Here is a 25,841-nt window from a genome sequence, read left to right as displayed (position 1 = left end):
GTCCGCCGGGGTTCCCTCCACCATGGTAATGTGGCGGGGGGGGGAAATTGGCAGCGGGCGGAAGTTTTTAGCGGGCAGATCGCCACCGCCATATGGGCGGTGGCGATCTGCCCGCTATACTAATGGGCCTCTTAGGCTGAGATATAATTGTTCCATTCATAGCCATATTTTCTGAAAACAGAATATGTCAACTGTTTACCATGTTGCCGTTTCTGCTTTCCTTTTCTGTCCCTTTTACTGCTGACTACCAATACCAAAGGAGGTGCCATATTTAACTACTTGTAAGAAATCGTAAATCTTCTAAAAAGAAAGATATTTTTTGAAGTGCGTTTTATTGAAGTTTACCTGTGCAATAATATATGACTGCAATAACATTCCAAAGTGAAGCCTATGAGGATAACCTAAGTAGGGGCATGTGTTGATCGACGGGTAGGTATTGCTGTTATGAATATAAATGTTGTAGAAAAATGAACCTGCTTGTGTCCCTATAACACTGTAGTGGCAGCATGGTATATTATAAACAGACGCAACCACTTGCATAATCAATTCTCTCAAACAATATTAGCCTCATAGTTGTTTTCATAACATTTGTTTCTTAAGGTATCAATGGCTTCGGAGTACCCCGACAATATAGTCACCTCAGTTGATGGATCTCTCAACCATGTCAAAGTTTGCAGAGATGTCCAAGGACCCACAAGGCTACAGCACTACATATAAGCATCACGTAGTCAGCAACATGTGCTGCCACATTGAGCCTTAAGTATACAAAACAGTGATGGATGAATTGCTCGAATTAATCTCAGCCACTGATAGTTACTCGGTGCGGCATCTCAGTCCATCATTATTTTGCTCACCATGCCACTCCAGTTTGGACCCAGCCATGTGCAAATCAGTCTTCACACTGCTTCACTGGGAGCAGTCTAGCCCGAACCGCCAGGCCAGGTCCTCCCTGAATGGGAACAGTAGCAATGTCAGACCGGTTTTGCCCTCCTTAGGGCTCTTCAGCCAGATATTGCTTGGTTCCAGTGACACGTTAAGGAATACAAAAAGTGATGGATAGAATGCTTGAATTAATCTCAGCTGCTGGTAATGAATACATTGTGCCTTGTGGCCTGCGCATTCCTAAAGACAGATAGGATGGGAGAAGTAATCAAGGAACTTTTTGGCCTTTGAACTGAAGGTGTTTGCATCTTCTCACGAATTTGGTACCTTGTCTGACAAACATGTAGGACACCAAGTTCAGTTTTACTGTACCATTAAATTGTGTAATCATGAGCCCGCTTGTCCTCTCAGTCAGTTCACACGTGCTGATGACGTGTAGTGAGGCGAAGGACAGAAGTTCAAACATGGCAAGAGAGGCATAATGTACCATCGTATTCACATTGGAATTTTAAGTACCATTAAACTGGGCAGCTGTTAAATCTATTATATTCAGTACTGATAAGCAACAGAAGTGTATTATGAAGCACTTCACAAAAACAAGTTATGATTACGTGCAAACTAAAAACAACTATTCTGTAATAAATGCCCTTTGCTTACAGAATCATTTGATGTTACACAGAGTGTAAAGAGGTTCATGTTAATCTCTTCGGAAGATGATTAAACCAATCACAGTGGCGATGTGTATGGACCCTGTGCGTGGGGACAAAGTTGAGAGAAGGGTTAGAAATTGTTAAGGTTAAGGAAGGTGGTAACCTGTGTTTAAGTAGCCGTATCTGTTGGCCCTGTTGTTTGTTGAAATTTCATTCAGCAATGTCCAAAATGTGTCCCATCTTGTACAAGAAATAAAACAATCGTATTAAAGGTGTCATTCTGTAATAGTGTGCGGCAGCCCTCACAAGACGTTTAATAGAGCAGTGTTAAGGTTTCACTGGATGAGGACCTGAACAAAATAATTCTATATGTTGATAATCAAGGAAGTGATGTAGATGACAGCCCTTGTGACTGAGCAGCGCTTCCTTCACTTCATTCTCAGATACCACCTTCCACAAGCACTGGGTATACAGATCTACAGAAACTGGCACGCCAACGAGAGCCCTTCTCTCAATGTCACACTTCACATCAACTAATGATCATTCAAGAGGATGAAGATCACTGAGCAAGTAGCAACCTAGACTCTGTTTGGACCATCAACCAAACTTGAGATATGAACCCAATGACATGTGATTCTGGAAATTTCTGAAAACTCAAAGTTTCCTTTAAATGAATTCAACACAGATTAGGTAGGGATTGCAACAGAAGAACATCAGGCACAACTAATCATCATTCTATCTGAACTCCAACTCCCACCCTACCGTTGTATTCAGTCACTCCTTTGCCAATCACTCCAAATAACTAAAAGGAAATATGCAACAAAATCTATAGCTTCTTAGAAATAAAGAAAAAAGAAGGGAAGAAAGAAGGAAAGAAAGAAAGAAAGAAAGATAGAAAGAAAGAAAGAAAGAAAGAAAAAGGAATTATCCACATTTAAATGTCTCCCTTGTCTCACAAGTCTATCACTGGAAATCAAAATCTAGAAATCCAGAATCTAGAAATGGATCTGGAAATTAAGTTAAGGTCTAGCAATAGGCAAATAAATAAGTCTCAATAACCCACAACCTTCTTCTAGACCTGAAGAAAAGTAGACACATCCATCATTCATCATCATGGAAAAGAACTTGGTGACATCAGAGCTAGCCTGCTATGGTACATATTTATATGGGCTCTTCATCTGCAAGTCTCCATCACTGGAATATTCTGTCTCCTGACCTATGTGCCTGCCCCACACGTAATGAACTGAAAGTCAGATTAAAGAGTCATCGTATGAAAGTGGAGAATCAGGGCCTGATTTTGATGCGGTGAGGAAGGCCTCCTAACGGCATTTGCTCCGTCCAAAACGGACCGGAAACATGTCTTTCCGACCGACTCGAGTATGATGCGAGTTAGGCAGTAAGAATATCACAATCCAAACTTGACGGCATTTAGAATGACCAAGCTGTACGGAGTAGAATCGTACCTCTCTACGGGCCGCCTTTCCGAACAACCGAGTACAATGCTGGATTTGGACAGGCTTTATGAATCGTGCCGTTCAACTCAAATCCACAGTCATAATCAGACTTGGGGGCCCGTAGTGCCCCTTCCTGCACCCAGAGCCTTCCCAGTCAGGCCCGTGGGGGTACCCATGGGTCCCCCCTTACCAGCCATGCACAGTGTGGAGGCGCCAGGGGGTGCCCGCCACAGGGTGACCAATTTTCCCCATACACCCCTTTCTTCAATGGGACCCAATGCATTCGGTCAAAACAAAGGCTCCCATTGAAGTCAATGGGAGTCTAACCAAATCGTATCTGGAAGCATCCGGATGCATTGTACTCAGTCGGTTGGGCTCTCCAGATCCGATTTGGTCAGAAACCATTCCCAAACCCATTAGGTCGGGAAGCTTTCCAAACTGCATCAGAATCGGGCCCAAAGAATACATAAAGAGACACAGCACATCCAAAATGTAATAAGTTCATTTTGCTGATGTACCATGAATCTTGCCTATTTGTTGTTTTGTTCATTGGTCATCTGTGCACAAATGCTTCAATCGACTTCTCGGGTTTATATTCTGTAGTGGCAGAATATCATACCTGCAGTTCATGCTATGTGTAGTTTCTGCCCTTATGTATGACATTTCAGTTCAAAATGTCAATTTGCTTATTTCAAATAAATAAAATAAGATGTTTTTCATTATGTAAATTGATCAAATATTTATCTTTTAGATGTTTTCATAATAAATCATTTATATTGGTCACAAATGTATTCAGATTGAACACACCCTCTCTGAATCCTGCACAAAATGGGAAATGTAGCATGGGTATTAGAGACAAACTTCTTATTTTTAAAGATGTTTAAAGATGTCTAAAACTGTTAGAGGTAACATGGCAAAAAAGAAGGAAAGGAAAATGGCTTCCCCATCCACCTGCTACTGAGATCTGGCTATAGTGATACTCCTTGGATGGGGAGGCAGAAAGATTGCAGGACCTGCTCTCAGACAACAACGTTAAGGGTATGTTACCGCTGCCCACCAGACCCCTGCTACATTATTAGTTCTGGGGGGGAAGTTCAGGAAAGTTTCAGGGCCTGCTTTCAGGTCAAACAAAGTACTTGGGCAGCCTCACCTCAGCCCTCCTGTTTGTGAACATTTTCACCCAAGGAAACCCCAAGATGTATTCCTCTATCTAGTAAGTAAGGCATAAATTTCACACATTCCTCCCACACATACGAAATGTACTATCTCTCCATCCATGTCCCACACAAATGTAGTGAAAGACCACGTTTAGTGAGACTAGAAGCCTGTTTAACCAGAGAGGCCAGTAGGCCTTGGTCCCCTGAATGCAAGAGGCAACAAGTGCCCAGTGCTGGCTCCTCCGCTAAGGCGGAGGAGCATCGCCCCACTGCTATTTCAACAGTGCAAAAATAATTATAAGAACAGGACGTTATTATTATTTTATTTTTCTGTGTGGGAGTTGGTGCAGGGCTGGACTCTGATGCCAGAGCAGGAAAGGAGTGGTTTGCACTCCTCTAAGTGCACATGACGGTTTGGCCTGCCCTCTAGGGCCGGCCAAACCGTCATGCACACTTGGCATGTTCTCCATTGCGCTGTATTGTACAGCCCCGTGGAGAACATGCCCAGGCTCCCAGGCACTTCCTGCGCGTCTAAACAGGACGCTCAGACCAATCCCAATGCTGGACCTGCATGATTGGCCGGGAGAGTCCGGAAGCCTGGGCGCTTCCGGTGCTTCTAGCAGACCTTTCTTCCAGGATGCAGGAGAGACGTGCGGGAGAGGCAGTGTGGCGGAGAAGGTATGTTTATTTATTTTTATTTGTTTTAATCCATTCCCACCCCTCTACCCCCGTTCAGAGGCAGCCGCCTCTGTAAGTACCTGTCTCTTCCACTAACAATAAATACCTTCACTACTGGCAATCTCTCCCAGTCACTATGAGACAGTAGTGGTATGTTGGGCATCTCTATTTACTTCCGAGAGATGCGCTGAGGGTCTCAGTCTATGTTACATCGGTGGCCTTCATTGTAAACGGTTGTCATGCTCACTGAGGTAATAATTTGGGGTGGGCTTAAGTTTAACTCGCATAATTCCATGTCACGTAATCACATGGAAATACCCTTTGCATTCAAAATGGGCATAATCACGCATTTTACACTAATAAAATTGCGCTGAAAGCATGTTGTTTAAAATACCAATTTTTGTGTAATGTAGAAATATCGATTTTGCAAATATCGATGGCAAATATATTGTTGTAAATAATATTGACTATTTTTTAATTTTTTTATTTTCTTTTATTAATTTGCTAGTTATTATATTTTTCAATTAATTTTTTTATGTCAATGTTTTTTATTGTATTTTAATTTATTTTTAGGAGCAGGATGTTGGGTTTATAGAGGATAAGGGTGGGGAGTATTTTCAAAATATTTGTTTAAAATTTAAAATACTTTTTACATTTTTATAAAAGTTTTGGAGTGGGATGTTGGATTTGTTGGGGATGGGGGAGTAATTTAAAAATGTTGGTTAAAAATACATTTTAATAAAACAATATTGAAAGATATTAATAATTTAGAAGAAAATTTTTCATAAAATTATTTCAAACATTTTTAATGTAAAAATGATTAAATAAATATTTGATCAGTTTATTACTTGAAATTGTTTTTCTTTTTTTAGTTTCAATAAAAAATGTTAAAATGTGGATAATTTTGAATGTACATTTTTTTAAATTGTAATTAATGATTTAGAATTTAATATTTATTTTTAACTTTTTGTGGGAAGGACTGTCTTAATTAATTGTAGTTTGTAATCATTTTTTTTTCAAAAAGGTATTTAAAATGTTTTGGGACAAATTAAAAAAAAAATGGAGTTAAATGTTTAATTTTGATAAAAAATAAAAATGTTTTTTGTTTTTTTCATAGTTTTGAAATATTTTATATTTTGATAAATTTTTAAAATATGTAGCATTTTCTTTTAGTTTTTTTTTGTTTTGGAGTTAGGAATAGTAATTTTGTTTCAGTTCACTATCCAGCACTTTCTTTGAGTTTAGTTGCTTTTGGAGATGGAATAGTTATTTATTATTGTTTATTATCCAGGACTTTCTTTGAGTTTAGTTGGTTTTGAAGTTAGAATAGTAATTTATTATGGTTTATTATCCAGTACTTTCCCTGAGTTTAGTTGCTTTTGGAGTTGGAACAATACTTTTTGGGGGTTCATTATCCAGCACTTTCCCTGAGTTTAGTTGGTTTTGGAGTTGGAATAGTAATTTGTTTGGATTTATTATCCAGCACTTTCCTTGAGTTTAGTTGGTTTTGGGGTTGGAGTTGGAATAGTCATTTATTATGGTTTGTTATCCAGCACTTTTCCTGAGTTTACTTCGTTTTGGAGTTGAAATAGTAATGTTTGTGGGTTTATTATCCTGCACTTTCCCTGAGTTTATTTGGTTTTGGAGTTGGAATAGTAATTTATTTGGGTTTATTATCCAACACTTTCCTGAGTTTAGTTGGCTTTGGAGTTGGAACAGTAATTTTCTGGGGTTTATTATCCAGCACTTTCCCTGAGTTTAGTTGGTTTTGGAGTTGGAATAGTAATTTTTTATGGTTTATTATCCAGCTCTTTTCCTCAGTTTAGTTGGTTTTAGAGTTGGAATAGTTATAAGGTCTTGAATAGTAAACATGTTTGTATAATTATTATATTTGAAAATCAACTTACCTTTGTCTTGCTTTAATTTTCTTGTTGGATATTTTATCGATGGTCGTAGTTGATTAACTGGTTTCTTTTTTTCTGTTGGTTTAAAAGCAAAATGTTATTTTTATTAATTAATTTGATTATTTCGTGTTTTTTTAAAAATTTAGTTGAGAGAGAAAAATACTTACTATTTTTAGTTGATGAAGTTTATTTCGTTGATGTTGTGGTAGGTTGAAGTTTGTAGAAGCTGCGAAGAGAAAAGTATTTGTTAGTTATATTTTGCTTTTTTATTTAATTTATTGTTTTTTATTAGTTTGCTCTATTTGTTGGTTAATTTATATACTTACTTTATATTTTTGTTTATTGTTGATTGTGTTCTTGTTTTCGAAGTTAATCTTTGTTTTGAGTTTTTTAGGTGGAGTTTTAGTGAAGTTTAATCTGTGAAGCATGAAAGAAAACATTTGATTATTTCGATTATTTAGACTCTATTTTTATTTTTTTATATATAAAATACACTTGCTATTTTTAGTTGATGAAATTTCTTTTGTTGATGTTGTGGTTTTGTTGATTGCTGTAGAAGTTGTTAAAAAAAAGTATTTGTTCGCTATGTTTTGCTTAAATTTATTAGTTTTACATACTTTACTTTATTTGTTGCTTAAGTTATATAGTGCCTGATTACGATGGCGGTGAACCGCCATCGTAAGGCCATTACCCGCCTGCCAGATAAGGATGACAGCGCTTGTGCTGGCATGCAGAAAGCCCGTCTGCCACAGGTCCAACAGAGGCAATCTTTACATTTGCCTGTCGGACCCACCCCATCCTAGAATGGTGGTGGTGCCTAGCAGGCACCGTCCACCAGATTAGGATGCTGCATCCCCGACAGTCTTTCCATGACGGTTCCCCTGCCATGGAAAGGCTGGCGGTGATTGACTTTGGGGGGCCATTGCGGCCCCCCCCCCCCTGTGCAGGGACACTTTTGTCTTTCAATTGGTGCCCCCCTACATTTCCCTGCACCATGTGGCAGGCACCACGTGGTGCCTGCCACGTAGTGCAGGGAAAAGCAAAACCTGCATTTTTAACATTGCCGCGGGTGCTGTAGCCAGCAGCACCCGCCGCAATGTTAAAACTGCGTTTTGCGACCACAGTGGTGGCGGCCACATTGTAATTAGAGGTGCAGGACTGCCGCCATATAGGCGGGCGGTCCCAATCCCCGGGATGGTGGTGGACGGACTTAAGCCGGTCCGCCATTGTAAACAGCCCCATACTTACTTTGTGATATATTTATTTTGTAATGCTTATTTTATTGTTGTTATGAATGTAAATCTTTCTTTTGAATTTTCTAGGTGGACTTTTAGCGAAGTTTAATCTGTGATATATAAAGGAAAATATGTTATAGTGAAGTTTTTTAAAGCTAATTTTATTTATTTAGTTACAAAGTTTTGTTTTTACCTTTAATGAGAGATTTTCAGAATAGTTGTTTGTGTAGTTTCTTTCCGTTCTGTTTTCTGTCTCGTAAAGGTTTGTTCTTCCTCCGTGTTTGTCCTTTATATGGTAAGTTTTGTGTTAATTGATTGTTTTTATAGTGTTTATTTAATTAGTTAGAGTTTTCTATTGGTTTCTGTTGTTGTAGTTTAAATTAATTGGTGTTTTTGAATTTTTTAGCAGTTACCTTTTAATTTGTTTAATATTTATTATGTTTATTTAATGATTGTTTTTATATTGTTTATTATTGTTATATAAATGTATATGTGGATAAATGTGATATATTTTTTATGTATGACATATTTATATTTGTTTATTTTTTGTTGTATTGTTTGTTTGTTTATTTGTTTTAGGATTTTTAGTGTGTTTGTTTTATTTATTGTTATTAATTTTGTAATTTTTTTAGTGTAGTGTATGTTTAAAATGTTTGGAATATATTATTTTATGCGTTTATTAGATTATCGAAAATTGTATATATTTATGTTTAAATGTTATTTTCGGTATAGTTTGTATGTATTTTATCGATGTTTGTGTTGTCGATATTATTTATATCGATGTGTTTGTTGTATTTCATTTTATTTTAATGTTATCAATATTTTTGTGTTCTTTATTTTTGTTCCCGATACTTTTGTTATCGAGATTTTTTTAAACAATATTTTTGTATCGATGTTTGTGTTATTTTTGTTTTGTCTGTTAGGTATCAATATTTTGTATACGATATTGTTGTAGTTCGGTGTTATAGGAGTCGCTGTTGTATCACTGATCCGGGAACAGCCATTCATGCTCACTAAATGTGCTCTCATTGTAGGATTTTTTCCCCAAATTACTCTCAATTACACGAACGGGCGTTATCATGTTATTATCTTCAACACCCTCTTCAACACCCTCTTTAACATCTATGTGGCCCCCCTCGCAACCATCGTCATAAACCACAGGCTCAACATCGTCTCCTACACCAACGACACCCAGCTCATCCTCTCGCTCACCAAAGAACCCAACATCAGCAGACACAACTTCCAAGAAGGAATGAAAGCCATCACCACCTGGATGAAGAAGAGCTGCCTGAAACTCAACTCCGAGAAAACAGAAGTCCTTATCCTTAGCTCCACCCCCTCCGCATGCGACAAGACATGGTTGCTGCCCCTTGCCCTGAGACCTCCCACCCCTACTGACCACGCATTAGACCTCGGCATCATACTTGACTCATCACGAGGAACTGCCAGATCAACGCCATATGATCGGCCTTTTTTAACACCCTCTGCATACTCTGAAAAACGTTCAACTGGATCCCATTCGAGTCCAGAAAACGGTCATGCATATCCTTATCAGTAGCAAACGGTACTATGGCACACTCTCTACACCAAAATCAACAAGAAACTACTTCTCAAACTCCAGACCATCCAGAACGCCGCAGCCAGACTCATCCTAGGCATCCCCCGTCAAAACCACATCACCCAACACCTCAGCGATCTCCACTGGCTCCCCATCTAAAGAAGAATAACCTTCAAGCTCCACATACAAGGCCCTCCACTACATCGGACCAGCATACCTGAACAACTGCCTCTCCTTCCACGCACCCAAGAGACACCTCTGATCAGCTGATCTCTCTCTCTCTGGCCACCATTCCAAGCATCTACAACACCAGAACGGGAGGAAAGTCCTTCTCCTTCCTCACAGCCAAGACCTGGAACAACCTCCCCCTCCACCTCTGGCAAGTCCCTACACGGCTCCAGTTCAGGAAGGACCTCAAGACCTGGCTCTTCAGATGAACCCAGCACTCAAAGGAGCTGCCTCCCCCGCCCCCTAGCGCCATTAGACCCTCGCAGGTGAGTAGCTGCGCTTTACAAACCCTGATTGATTGATTGTTAATACCTCATCAAAGAGTAATGCAGATTTACTGAAATTACTCAGATTACTCCAGCATTATTAAAATTATTTTTGAAACTCTTCAGAGACATTCAGTGACTTGATAGGAGTATAACTCAGAGAAAGGACACGAGAGAGAGAGAGAGAGCAATGCAGGGGAAACCTCCATCCCCACAGTTGTCAAAGAAGAGGGAAAGAGGTTGGGGAGAGCTTGTGTCTGTATAATGGTGTTAAAAATGTTCGTCTAATGAGGTTATCCAATTTAAGAGCCATTGAACCGAGACCATAGGAGACCGTGATAAGCAACGTCGCCTAAACAGGATATTGTTAAAAACCATTGACTGCTACAAGAAAAAGACCAAAGTCCACAGCCACTTTTTTCTGCTGTCAAGTTGTCAACTAAATTAACACTGAAAAAGCAACCTGTCCAAAGTTCTGCTATTGGTCTGAGAGTTCCATATTTGAAGGAAAGAAAAATATCAATAGTGTAAAGACATGGGGAACTTATTTACTGTATGGCCGGTAGCCCACCAACCCGCTTTGTTGGCAGTGGTCCTCATCACTGCCTGCCCACCAGAAGACCACCCACCATATCTACAGATGCCCGTCTGTCTGATGGGGACGTCGGTGATGAAATTTCGATCACCAGTGTGGTGGTTGCACTTTCATCACTGTTGAAGAACAAGAGGGAGGCCTATTTTCTTTATTTTAGGGGCACTGAACGTTTTCTTTTACTTTTCTAAAAACAAACCCCCAAACTGAGAAGTTGCTGTTGAACAGCAAAAGAAAAAAAAAATCTTCCTGCATGTCAGGGGTATTTTAATATTTTCCTTCTCACGACTGCAGTGTCACACATGGCATTCCTGGATAGAGAAATCAATGATGGAAGAACTGTTATGAATGGGTAGGGGCTACTGCCACTCTGAACTAACATTGGTGAGCTGAACAAACTATCAGGTCAAGGAATTCCAATGACAGATAAAAACAAAAGTTACACACCTCTGGGTGCACTGCATCCCCTTAGCCACCTGTCACACTCGCCAATGTGACTGGGACAGTAAACCACCGCCACAGGTTCAAAGTCAATTTTAGGTGAAGTCAATTTCATCTCCCAAAATCCTACTCCAGGTCTCAAATATGGTGTGAAGAGAGAGCAAAGACGCAACCGCCACTTGCATGGTCAGTTCTCTTCTGAGTCAAACACCAATAGCCTCACAGGTGTTGTGATAGCATTAGTTTCTTAAGCTGTCAATGGTCTCAGAATGTTCCGCCTATATATTACCCCACTTGATGAATTTTTTAACATTGTCAAAGGTTGTAGGGATGTCAAATAACCCACAATAGGCATTCTGTTACATGAAATGTCACATATTACCTTTGTAGGGAAGGATTTTGATGTTAGTTACCCCCTCTGACAAACCATAGGGTGAGAAGATTGGCATTGTAACCATTCTTGCTAAAGTCTCTTCTTAGCTGTCTGCCGTGATTGTGTAATAGTAATACATACATCCAGATACATAAATATATATCCATGTAGATACCTAGAGGGCCTTTGGCTCAGTCCTGCTCTGCCAATGGTCTGTCTGGGGGTCATTTATTCTATTTTCACCCATGACAGAGTACTGCGTGGGGTAATGGTTCAGTCCGTATCAGTCATGGGCTCTCTTGCCCTGTGAATGATGGCATTTTCAGATCAAATATGAAAATCCACCTTGAAATGAATTTGCTTCAGTGTAAGGGCTGGTTGGCTAGTCCTTTAGTTTTCAATTTTCTCCTTTTATAGCTCCCCTTTCATTTATTTGCTTCTCCTCTTTTTCACACTTCCTAAGAGGATACTACTGCTCTCCAAATAGTGCTAGTAGGCCGCTTGCTTGCCACTGATTTCATCTGCAGTGCGCCACATCCCAGTTGGCTACTTCCTCTAAACCAGGATTCAATTTCTGAATACTGTTGTCTATAATGTATCATTGTTTTACCATTCCAAGATGGCCAACACATTAGCTCTAAATATAGCGGGCATGCTGGAACTTTTAAACTATGATAGACTATTTACAAACTCTCTGCAAGGTGGACACTCACTGTTGTGTTTTGTTTCTTTATTGGAAGCATATGCCCGCCATGTTTAGACAGCAGCATCTTTTCTTTTTTCTACTTTTGTTCTTTTAATTTATCATGCATAGGTTTTATTGAGTTTGTGTGTATTTCTTTTTTTTTTTTTTGCGACACGGAACATTCTTAATCACATAAAACATATGTCCATTATTTATATTCCTTCCTTTATATTCCTTTTGCCCGTACGTGAGATGGGCACATAATCTTTGCAGCTTTTTGTTTCCTTGTATGGGGCCCCCCATCCCTTTACCAGTGCGAGTATGTTGAATTATGGGAGGTTCTGGCTGGCTGATCCGTTTGGGCACGATACTCTCTGTAGAGACCCTTCTATCACTTGCCTGGGCACTCCGATTTTCATCCTGCTGCCCCTAATCCCCAGCATTCTACCTGCCTTTATCCACCCCCTCACTGGAAATCCTGATATCCACACTTGTGCCCTCTGTCATACTTGCTTCCATTTTATCCCCCCAAGTCTCAGGAGGTTCCATCAGGGCTGTTTTGGCTAACTCCACCAGGTCAGGCACAACAAATGTAGTGGACACTGCGGGTCAAATCAGAGCGTGTCCCAAACCTTTCTCTTTTACCCTCGGCGCTGTTTTACTCATTGCGCTTCCACACTGCTGAACGTCCAAGAAAGGCCCCGTCACATCCAGCCTCTTCTCACTCTCGAATACTGAGCCCAGCACATCCTCTTTACCGTTAGATATCATCTTCTCTATGCACTTCTCAGGCCTCTTTGTTCCCGCAATTGTTGGCCCGGACTGCCGCTTCTGAGTCACTGTTTCACCTGTAAGGTCTTTCCCGGTCGTCTTCTGACCACGGCGTCCGGTTGGTCGGGTCGCTGCTGCTCCAGCAGCTCCTGCACCCGGCTCTGCTGCCTGAGTCCCCACTGCCGCAGCCCCTTGAAGCGGACCGCCTGCAGTGGTATTCTTCGTCGTCATCTTGGCACGAGTCGATGGGGGTGCTTTCGGGGCCGTTCCTCCCCGACTCGGATCAGCCTGCTCCCGCACACGCACCTGCTCCGAACAACAGCAGTCTGAACCCAGCAGCAGCCGGTAGATCCACCAGCAGGTAAGAGCCAGCTCTGTCTGTATTTCAATTGTTTCCAAAATTGTTGCCAAGTTGTAAGCGCTACAGTGTATCTTCCCCCGTAAGGTTTCCAATAACGGGTTTAGTTAATCCATCTAGGACTGACAGCAAAAGAGGTGTGCAGAACCGCGGCATTCCTGCTGATGCGACAGCCTAGCCTAGCCTGTCGCCATCTTGCTTCCACCTTGTGTGTATTTTTCTGTGGTTGTGTCAGAGGGTATGTGCAAGAATGAGTCAGTTGATGGGTGAATGGCTGCATGAGTGCAAAGATATGAGTGACAGAGTGCGTGTACAATGACATTGAGTGCCTGCACCCATCAATCACACTTTCATTCATAGGTCAGACGTATTGTCTTTGTCAGTGCATGTTTTATCAGTTGAGGTTGGCTCTTACCATGAAAAGTTCTCATATTTTGTCATTATTGACCTTGATTTATAATCTACGTTTAATTTGTTTACCCTGCATCCGACTTGTTTAGTCACTCCTGCTCAATATTTGCGTTTTTACTCGTGCTCTCTCGTGGAGCATTATGGCGCCCCGGGCCATGTTTGTTCGAAAGAAAACTACACAAATAAATAGGTGATAAATAAAGGCCGAAACCCAGTCAGTCAGGCACATGCTCCAGAAGCCTGTGTATACAACATTAGGATCGGAGGTTGGTACATCAGAAGGATGATTCAGCCTTTCATCCATCCACCACAGGTAAAATGTGTACCATTGAGATGGTTAGTATCGATCACGCGGATCGTTTACATTTGAAGCTGCGAGTGATAAATGGTGCGGTAAAAGAGCGGGAGATATCAGATGCCAGGATCTATGGAGTCAGGCAGCAGACGTACGCCACCTCTCAAAGATCTCTACAACAGGACCCCTCCCGATGTGCTGTGCACAGAAGTAAGTTCACACAGTGGCATTGACAACACAGCCGGCGGCAGCATGGAACTTGTCTCTAGTCCACTGCTCCATACTTACTGAAATGAAGGCCTTTGCTGTAAGAATCCAATATCCATACACTCAGATACTGCATGTCGTCAGACAGGCCACCGGCCAGGCCGAACCTGGATTATACACACATCCACTTTAATAATAAATAGTTGGAGGGTCCGCACACCTTTGTGAAGACTTGTGCATCAGGTCATTTAAATAAAAAAATACATACAGTCAAGCATACGGACTTTATTTCTTTGCTTCGTGGTATAACTTGCCTCTGGGTCTGAAATGCAGGAACGCGTCTATGGCGCATGCGTCGGGTGGCCCTCTCATTAGACGTGTGACACGTACCTACAGCCACTAAGTAGGATGATGGATGCCTGGCTGTCGTGCGAAATATCAGACACCCCGCTGTATGTGCATACAAAGGCCGCCTGACATGACCCGGCCAGCTGACTGCGACTTCCATGCAGTGCGGGGCTCACATGTTCCGGGTGTGGCTTAACGGCTAGAGCGGCCGATCTTGAAGCTGGTTTGAGCCTGGCGGGAGGCTCAAATATCCCGTGATTCTGGGCAAATCACTTAACCTCCCCGTGCATGAAAATGAATGTGTCGTCTGTAGTGCAACCGGTGCTCATGTAAAGCGCTCTGACACCTTCGTGTCGAGTTTACGCATGGAACGTTCGGGTGTTGGTGCAGAGGGTTAGACCCTCAGCTACTGCCCTCCCCACCGTAGGCCCGAAGGACCGGCTTCTGCCTGGCAGCGGCAGGGGCCATGGAAAGGGATCCTCACTGTAGCCCTCTAGACATGCTGCTCTGGTTTTAATATGAAATCGGATAGTTGCGCAGAGATTTGCAAGAATTAAGTGCTTCCAGTGCCGGCCAGGGAAGGCCTCTGCCGGGCTCGACGCTCCGTGGAGGCTACCAGGGCCCTCTACATAATATCTATGTCTAACTGCCCTTCCGGTGCCAACCACTGGGGGTAAAGGGCTCTATCTGCACGAGCCTCTCCTGCAGCCTCGGCCTGATGATGGAATTCACGAGGCTATCCTACATCATTCGATTAATGTCTGTCATGTTTTCAATGCATGTAGTATGTACCGGTAAGCCTCCAAGTAAGCATTAATGCACCATTGCATGCACCAGCTGGACATCTTTAGCAACTCAACAGCGGTATCTAGAAGGGCCGGATCTGCATGTTTTTTTTATTGGTAACAGCTTTCCAATGTATCCTGAGGCTTATTTACAAGGCCCCTGCGCCGCCGGTGCGTCGCCTTATCCCATATTAAAAGTGACGCACCGGTGGTGCAGGGGGCTTGTAAATAAGCCCCCCTGTTATGTAAAACACACACTAAAATCCGTGTTAGCTACCTTTAAACTCTTCTCCAAGGACTCCTCCCTCTTATAGCAGCAGAATAGTCACCTGCCTTCATGTCTTTGTTTTCTTGACACAGTCCGGAGCTGCTTCTTTCACAATGATAGACAAGTACTGCGTTGTATTGCAACATTTATATAGCTCCTACCCCTATGGGAGGTGCAGGAGAGACTGCCTACATGGGTAACATACTACATGTGCAGGGTGTGTGGTCGGGAGTGTCTTGTCTTTGATTTGACCCTCTCTGGGAAGTGTGCCTATGATGACCACCGAGATGCGATTATAGCGTTATGGGTCACAGTGCTTAGCGGTACAAAAAGGGGGTGGTGATGGACGGAGCATCAGAACCAATCAAACACTCACACCCAGTCAAGAGATCTGGGTTTGATCCATCACCGTTCTTTAGCCCACTCTGCCACCCCAGTTCAGACATGGCCATATGCAAATCAGTCTGACCCTGTGCCTCATGGGAACAGTCCAGCCCGAACTGCCAAGCCATGCCTTCCCTGGACCGGAAACAAGCTTCCTAGGACCGGTTTCTGGCATTTCAGCCGTCTTCAGCCAGGCTTGCTTGAATCCAGTGGCAAAGTGAGCAAGGGACTCACGTCTGAGCATACCCTGCCAACTTATGGCGAACAAAGCGGTACAAAAGGGGGTGGTGATAGACGGAGCATCAGAACCAATCAAACACTCACACCCAGTCAACAGATCTGGGTTTGATCCATCACCGTTCTTTAGCCCACTCTGCCACCCCAGTTCAGACATGGCCATATGCAAATCAGTCTGACCCTGTGCCTCATGGGAACAGCCCAGCCCGAACTGCCAAGCCATGCCTTCCCTGGACCGGAAACAAACTTCCTAGGACCGGTTTCTGGCATTTCAGCCGTCTTCAGCCAGGCTTGCTTGAATCCAGTGGCAAAGTGAGCAAGGGACTCACGTCTGAGCATACCCTGCCAATGTATGGCGAACAAAGCCACAGTGCTTAGCAACATGATGGATTAGGAAGTGTGAGAGACAGGCGCACACTTTATGGTTCTCAGTAAGATGGCAACTTTGAGCAGCTCTGCAGGTCCCTTTATGTACTTCTTGTGTCCCTTTATGTACTTCTTGTGTCCATTGTCCACTTAGCTGGTTACTGTACTGAGTTGTCCATTCTGAGATAGTTTGTTTAAATGTTATGGTCCTGAGCAGGCATCGGTTAAAGGCAGAAGTGGTGGAGAGATCTGTATGGATGGACTTAGTTACTAGCATCCATATCTGATTGCCAGTGTGAGGTGACAAGAAGCGGTTGTGGTATGTAACTTGTTGGGATCTGCAGTGGTGGACTAAATTAAAGTCCTCTTTGGGCCAGTGGCATGTGGCAGATCTCTTCAGTTAATCCCTGCCTGTTCAGTTGCAGATGGGTGGTTAATTTGCTGTGGACTGGTGCACTACTGGGTGATGGACTTGAACCGCTGCAGTTTTTAGGTCTCGCCTAGGCAGCGCGCATGGGCTACCCCAGGAGGACCTTTAGCCATTGGTCTTCACTTTTCAAGCACTGCACTCGTACTTGTGGCAGCATCCACCTTGCGGGAGAGAGCAGCGGCGCGCCACAAGCACGTGTGCAGTGCTTGAAAAGTAAAGACAGCTATTAATGCTGCATCACGTTCTTTACAGATATTGGAATACCTTCAGAGGAATAGAGATTCGTTTTTCTGACGACTCAAAATAGTGCCCTGAAGAAGCCCTGGCAGTAGGGCGAAACGCGTTGGCTGTGGAAGAAACTGAAATAAAAAAAACTTCCGGTTGGATACATGGAATAATAAATTGATACGTCCATTCTGACTCATGTTTATTGTGATCATATTGCCTCTCATTCTTTTGCTATTGAAATGCTATTTATTTAACTTGTATTTGGGTGCTGCCTAGAGACACATTGCCTTCAACATGCTTGAGGTTTAACACTATCCCCAGAGCTGCATATGCACTTTATCTGGCGTGATGGAGTCAACACGGCTCACCTGCAGTCTCAGCCTAATAGTGTTATATACATGAATTTCGTGTTAGTCTGATTATGTCATACATGTGCATGGATTTCCTGTATCCGCAACCTGAATACGTCATACACCAGGCCATCCTGAAGCCTCTGACTGAATACGTCATAAGTGAGGCCTGCTGACTTCTTACTTGAGGCTCTGCAGCAACCATAGTCTGCCTATATCTGCCAAGTCTTTTGTGCAGCCTCAGCCTGATTATGTCATACAAGTGGCTTCACTGCCATCGCAACCTAATGATGTCATGCAAGAGGCTCTCTTTCAGTCTCAACCATATTATGCCGTGCATACACTTGACTTTCCTGCAGTTGATGATGTTGACACTACAATCCAGTACAAAAGTAAGTGGACATTACTTGGCATGTAATGGATCAGAACCAGCACCAGATGTCCTTACATCCTCTGAGCTTTGCTGCGGTATCTCTCCCTTCCTATGTCTTCGCCTGTCACCTTTGGCCCACAGTTCTGTGTCGTTGTGATTAGCTCAGTGGCGTAGCTAGACCTATTGCAGCCCGGGGCAGTCCCTAAGTTTTCCACCCGATGCAGTTAATGGGGGGGGGGGAGTTAGTGGTTAGCAGTTGACAGACGACTTGTTCTTGGGGGGCGGGGGGAGGGGGTAGTCGGCCCCCCAGCTACGCCTCTGGTGATATGCTGCTGCAGCTTCCTGAGGTGTGACGTAGCTCTTGAGGGAATACCTCAACAGTGCCATATGTAGAGAAGGTGAGACCAGAGGGCTGAGCTGAAATACACCCACTTTTCTAATGGGGTGTGTGCATGTTACAATCTGGTTTATGTGCAACTGGAATACACCGCCCTTCAGTGTTCGGGGCTGGCTCCGGCCGCCATGGTTAGCAAGTGTTGACGTTCATGCGACGCTGCCTCAGCGAAGGCCAAGGGGCTCAGCTCCACATCTGCTATTTCCGGTCGGAGTCTGCGTCGTTGTTTCTCCAGCTTTAGCCCTTATTCCTGTAACTTTAAGCAGGCTTTCTGTAATGCAGTCAGGAGAATGATAATATTTAGGTTGGCGCGAGGGGCTGTTTTCAGTTTAGAGACTCGAGCCCATTCCAATAGGATCAGCAGCAGTTTCTGCCTGTTGTACCTACCTCAGCGAGTTCACTAGCCAAGTGCCAGGTCAGTAGTCCAGGGTAACACCATGGCCCGGGCACGGCCACCTCAAATCTATTTTACAGGAATAAAAATAAGCGTTTAATGGCCGTCAACCGCCACACAAGTCCCACCTTAGGAGAAGAATAGTAGTAAACGTGCACCGCAGTCCGACACTGGCACTGGGGATGCTGGCATGCTCAGCTCTGGGAGGCGACCGGGGATGGGGTGGGGGGACAGTGAGACGCTCCCCTCCCACTAACCACAGTGCCCTGGAAGGCCCAGGCAGGGGCAGGCTGCACTACACAGTGCTGTGACCAACCGATTAGCGAAAGCACACGCAGGCAGGGCTTTAAGTGGGCCGGGTCTCACCGGTGCTGAGCACCTGCAGCTTTTTAAAAGGGGTCTCGAAACGGGTCTCTATCGGGCTCTGTTTTGAGCCCTGGAACAGGCGGTCCGCTTTTCTCGGACTGCAGTGACAGCAGGCCCTTCGATGTGAGCTGCACACACTGCTCACTTGTGGAGAAGTTACGGCATGACGTCATGCCAGGTCAGCGTTGTAGGAGGAAGGGTAATCCTTTAAAGAGAGTAATTTTCTCTCTGGATTTTTCTTCTCGTTTTGAAACGCTTTAAGTGGAAGCTTTTTCAAAGTTATATAAAAGCCGAAGTTGCTGCTTATTTATCTTATGCAACTAACAACCATTAACAAAGCCAATAGTCCTAAATTGTTGTAGGTATGATGTTACTTGTTGTATCATATATCTGGGTGCAATAACAGAAACAGCAAAATACAAGGACGGAACACTATGCTAAGCACAGATTTTAGCTTACTTGTTTTTAAGCCACGCCCTTAATTATATTGGCCGCGCCCCTTTAAGAGACCGCCCCCCAGTTTTTTTCATCCCACTTAAAGCCCTTCACGCAGGGTAGCACTGTGTACTGGCAGCTGTCCAGTAAGTCGCCGCCGTGAGGGTAGTGTAGCGGTCTAGTTGCCTCGAAGGCTACATGCTGAGACCCTTAGCCCGTAAGCGCCACCATACATTGTATCCCCCTCTGGTCACGCGTGGCCAGAGGAGATAAATAAACGGACGGAGGTCGCTCGTGACTTCCGGCCCATACCCAGTAGCTGAGTGTACGTGTGCATTATTTACTCCATCACCCCATGGCCTGTATGACAATAAGGCCCCATTACAGGTAACACGGAGCGCACACTACTGCTGTGGCCCAAACACTGGGGCTCACATTTTCGGGGATTTGGAGTATATCAGCGGAGCAAGGCACCTTTTTGCGCTGCCCTACATCAAAGGGAAAGCGCAGGAGTGCACCGTATTCATGCAATATGGTGCATTCCTGCACCGTATTTATGCAATACAGTGCATTCTTGTCCTTTATCCCTGCACTCGCACCATTTCGGCAGCCTAGTGCCAATGCAGGTACCCAAGCACCATGGTGCGAGGGTGCATGTTTTGTGGCAGGATTGTTTTTGTGCAGGTCTGGGGATCTAACTGCACAAAAAGAATCCCAAAAGGCATTTTCCGCTTTCTTTGTGTGCTGCAAAATGCTGCACACAAAGAAAGAGGAAAAAACAAAGAGAAATAAAGCTATTCCCCTTGTTACGCCTCACCTCAGGAGGCGTAAGGATTTGGCGCTTTCCCAGGTTTACCTGATTTTGTAAATCTGGGGCAGCTTCAAAATCCATGGCTGTTGCAAGGGAAAAACCACTGCAATGTCCATCGAATGCCTCCTGCGTGCAGAGTAAGGTAACACAGTGATTTTCGCTGTCTTGCCTTACTCCATATCTATGAGCCCATTCAGAGCCACACATTGTTGCTTTGTGTGGCCTCATAGACATAAATTCGTAATTGGCGTAATTTGCGCCGCTTCGGCGGCGCAAGGGGTCTGTAAATAATCTCCTGCGTGTCTGATCCATAGCAATGCTCCTCTTGTGACTGAGTGTCAATCAAGCAGGCAGTCTCCCTGAGACGAGTGGACTCTGCTTGGACCACAGGGAGCCTCGGGCATATGATCTCTCTTGGCTGTCTTGGTCCCTTTTGTGTACAGTGAGGAAGATCTACTGACCTGGGCAGGAGTCTTCCTCACGCACTGCAGTGAGACTGCACTGCGGCGCTCTCAGCCAGTCAATGTCTAGTCACTAGGACAGGTAGTGTCCTGGATAAGTGCCTATCTCGTAGACCTTAGTTCAGGTTGGAATGAGCACAACCCTAGTCATTGCAGTGGTGGGGGAGGAGGGATATGAAGGCATAGCAGCATAGGACATGGAGCCTGCAGGGAGTCTAGGAATGAGCTGCAAGGTCCCATGACCTGACAATGTTACGGTAACACCATTGCAGTCACATTGCTAAGTAGGCTAAGTAGCTGGTTTGCTTCTGATTTTAACATTGCCTTCTGGTACTTAAAGTCATGCATTTATAATGCAGGACACACCTAAAGGAACCTGAAAGCAAAGCACAAACACAAACAGCACTGGATGAGCTGATAATGTTGAGCAAGGGTAATTTAAGAGCTCTGGTGCAGGAGGGGGCCCAAAGCAGCATGGATCTCACGACCCAGAAGCTTTAGGGAGAGCCCATAACCGCAGAGAGGGCAGGGGATGGAGGAAGGCTAGGAGCTTTAGGGACACCTCCAACTGGAAGGAAGGAAGGCAGGATTGGCACAGAAGAATTATAGGTGAGCAATGGACCCCGCAGCTGTGTGGATGCCAGGAGTGGAAAGGGACCCTCAGCGCAGAAGCTGCAAAGAGGCCAGCAATGCTTAATTTGCAAAATAATAAGTGCCAGGGGCCAAGCATTTTCTCTGAGCCTGTGGCCGGCAGCCGAATGGTGGAGCTGTCTAATACCAATGCTGTTTATTCTTGGTTCCACCTAATGCCCCTTTCATCCACCATCACACACTGCTTCCACCTTTATCTCATTCTTGTAGGTTACTTTTAATGCCTCATTTCTCCCTGGTACAGTTTTTTGGTCATTCTCTTCTCTTTCTTTCACCCTTTTCTGCAATTCTCTCTCTTGTTAAGGGTCAAAATCTAATGATAGACAACTACGTTCTGGTCCTCAAAAAGGAGTGCTAGTGGGCCCCACCTGCAACAACTTGCTCAAATTATGTGCTGGCAGCCACTACCTACAATGGGAGCCAGAGGGCAGGAGAGAAGAAGATCCTAGAGCTTCAGCAGGCAAGGAGATTCAGCACAGGCAAGAGCAGCAGTGAGGCTAGATTGTGAGCTAGGAGACCAGAAGTGCAGTGAGGATAGGAGATTCAGGAAATGTGCAGTCAAGGAGATTCAAGGAGATTGGAGATTCATACTGAAGAGATATTTGGAACTAACAAGAGAACTAGGAGCCACACGGCAGCCTGTAGCTGCAACTAGGACAAAAGTTGCAGGTTTGGACTGGGCTAAAGGGCAGCTAGGCAGTGCCAGGAGCACTGGTCTGGCAGGTCAGTGCTTATGTCGTTTTTAGGTCGAGCCTGGGCAAAGCATGCACTGCAAGGCATGCTTTTTTGAGGTGTGGCATAGAAGCTCCGCCTATTTCCCGCCCATCTTTTTAATAGGCTCCTGTTACTGTCCTTTCAAAATCATTGCTTTTAATTTGTGAATAGGCTTAGTAGTCCCTCCTTGGTACCGCCTTGTCTGCATTTGTAACTTTCAATAACGACTGGACTTTTTACTTGTGTTGTTACATGGTCTGCTTTATCTAGTCAATGCAAACACAAGGAGATGATGGACGGAGCGCTGAGACTTTTCAGACACTCACCCCCAGTCACAGAACTGGGTTGAATCTATCATCATTCTTTAGCTCACTTCGCCACCGCAGTTCAGACCCAGCTATATGCAAATCAGCCTTGACCCTGTGCTTTATGGGAACAGTCCAGCCCGAACTGCCAAGCCAGGTCTTCCCTGAACCAGAAACAAGCATCCTGGGACCGGTTTCTGGGTAAATCCCTTCATCAGCCAGGCTAGCTTGAATCCAGTGGCAAAGTGAGCAAGGGACCCACGTCTGGGCATACCCCGCCAACTTAGGGCAATCAAAGCAAACACAAGGAGATGTTCTGTCCATCAATTGTTCTTTTTGCATTTGTCACCCCGAGTGGGACGGGTATACCCAGACGTGGGTCCCGTGCTCTCCATGCCTCTGGAGTCAAGCTATCCTGGCTGAAGAGGGGTGAAACCCCGAAACCGGTCCTAGGATGCTTGTTTCCAGTCCATGGAGAACCTGGCATGGCAGTTCATGCTGGACTGTTCCCATGAGGCACATGGTATTGCAACAATGGGGTGACCCTGTGTCCCTCAGAACCTGGGTATGTATATAATAAGCTACAATGGTTCTGTCGAGGAGAACCCAATTGCTTTGAAAAGGACAGAGAGAGTTGCTTGATACCTATTGACTAAGTATAACAAGTATAGCATTTACATGGGTTAGTTCATAAAACGTATTGCAAAAATGTTGAAACACATATCAAGTGACATGGAGACACAGATTAAAGCAAAACACCCACTAATAAATGTTTGCAAAAGGCTCTTCTTTTATATCAATTAATGCATAAATTCAGTATATACAGGAAATCGGAGGGCTATCAATACAAGAAATACTGATAAACTAATACTTGATAAGGTGACATTGAGTGCTCAGTGATAATGGTGCAGTGCATATATACATGGTGACAATATTTACAATTATTTACACAGGGGAATAGAATGCGGTCAGAATGAAGGTAGACAATAGCTCTGATGAACAGCGGATTAGCTTATTGATTTGCCAACCAGAGATTTGATTGATCTGAACCATCTGTATTCGTCGAGGTTTTGACCATGACAGAGCATTATTGGAATGTCATGACGGGTCTTCTTCAGGACAAGTGGGAGTGTAGACAGCCCAAAGAGTGGGATGATTCGCTGAGGTGTCTCTTCCCGGGTGGAGGACGATAGAGGATCTGCAAAAGTCAGATAAGCTCAGGCAGTGGAGATGGCTTCATAGAGTGAAAACCCTAACACAATGTGCCATTTACTTCTAAAACGTGGAGGACACAGAATAAATGCAGTCCATCGGGGGGCCAGGCAACAGTCCTGAATGATTGCGCTCAATGTGAAACAAAGGTCAGCTGCAGACTTTTGCAGATCCTCTATCGTCCTCCACCCGGGAAGACACGCCTCAGCGAATCATCTCACTCCTTGGGCTGTCTACACTCCCACTTGTCCTGCGTAATTTTCCCTCAGCAGCGTCCCTCGAAATCCCCACTTACCTGGCACCACAGTTTCACTGCTGTTACCTGCACGGACCGCGGCTGGCACTGACTTCAGGTGGGTGCGTCGTGTTTGCAAGTATAATATGGTTTTAAAAGCACTTGCTGCCTCCTTCCTGGCCTCCAACACTTTTCGGCAACAATAAAAATATCATGATAACTCCAGTGATTAATGTTCTTAGTAGAGAGAGATGGTGTTTTGTCTAGTGGAAGTTTTGACTCATGGAAAGGAAGTGCAGAGGGTTAATGTGCCTGCTGCTAAGAACATGTACCATGCGGATCACAAAGTGCACATAATGTAAATAGGTCATTGGGTTACTTCTTTTGTCAGAGAGACCCTATTGTTACTTGCAGTTAATACGTTAAAATCCTAACATAAAATAGTGAGCTATTAACTGTCATGTAAGAGCTGTATGCAAACTGCAAGGTATAAATTAGAGTGTTATGTTTTTTTCCCCAGTCTTTCATTATCCTAATGTTGCAAAAAGTGTTAATTTGGGTGGAAATCAATTTCGGTTATTGAAGGGGAAGCCTCAACCATGGTATTACGTTTTAAATTCTGAGTTTGTATTTCTGCAGATCAATCACTATTAAACTATGCTGCCTACTAGTATGGTTGTCATGTGACTCCTACACCTTGTAGTCCTTTGTCTTATGTAACATTTCCTATACAGTGATTTAAACACGTATGATTGATTGTCTCTGCGTACCGTGTGTGATGTAAAGTGCTCTGACATCCTACAGTGGTATTAGTGGTACTGTACATTGTGACATTTTTACACATGCTAACAGTCTCTGCAAAGATTTTTCCTTATTAGTACCAGTGGAACATACAACTGGAGCAGTGAGAAAAGTGACCAGTCAATCGTTGCAAAGGGCCCTCCACTTCACAGCAGCACAAGTCACATTTTTTAGTAAATTTTGATCCATTTGAGCTATTCACAATTTATTAATTAAAATCATCAGATTATGCAGCAGATGATGTATTATATGGCAAATATGGCAGAGCCATTATTATGTGAAAGTTATTTGCAAACTAGCATATTTTGCCATTCATGTTTGAACTGCTCTTGTGGAAAAAGGAAGGAGAAGTGCTGATGACAGACACTCCATGTCTGGGAGACAAATGGCATGTGATTCCACTTTTAAGGATATTTAGGACATTCTGTGATTGGAAACGTATCTCACTTTGTAAATGTATTTTAATGTCAATAACTCATATTAAACCTTAAATAAAGATGTGTATCCATTGGTTAAATTAAATAACGTAATAAGCTGTAACCGGTTAGTGAAATGGGAAACAAAAACTAAAAATTGGGATATTTTGCTCTTTCTGCCACACCTCTGACTCTGCCCATTGACCCAGTCCACGGGTTATTCCCGCCCCCTGATTCTCCGCCCACAGTTCCCCTACTTTTTTCTCCCCACTGCGACCACTGCAGTAGATACACAAGAATTGTTTTGGCATCATGTTTCCCTTCCTTTCAAATGTGCCATCTGAATTGTATGCAAACCCAGTAGACCAGCCAAGCAGTATTTGACAGTAAAGCAGGATTTGACATTGTAAGGTTAAAAGGATGCTCACAGCCCCTACCCTACACATACTTTCAGGTTCAAAGGAGTCATCCCTTCTCCTTCATATCAGCCTACTGTTTGCTTCTAGGAATTATTTCACACATTTGTCACGCTCATTGAAATGCTAATTACGTTGTTGCAGACCAGGGAGAACAAATTTAGCCTCTAGGAAATTCAGGCATGTAAAAGGTAACTTTCTAAAAGTTACTTTTTCTCAATATTTATTCAAAAAATAACTTCAGCATTGTATTGGACTGTTTCATTATTTTTCTAGTTAGTCCCTTTCATGAGAAACAGTGTTAGGATTTTTAATC

This window comes from Triturus cristatus, chromosome 1_2 (genome assembly GCF_964204655.1).
Source record: "Triturus cristatus chromosome 1_2, aTriCri1.1, whole genome shotgun sequence".
Lineage (NCBI taxonomy): Eukaryota > Metazoa > Chordata > Amphibia > Caudata > Salamandridae > Triturus > Triturus cristatus.
The sequence above is the reverse complement of the archived record's forward strand: the minus strand, read 5'-3'. Positions refer to the sequence as shown.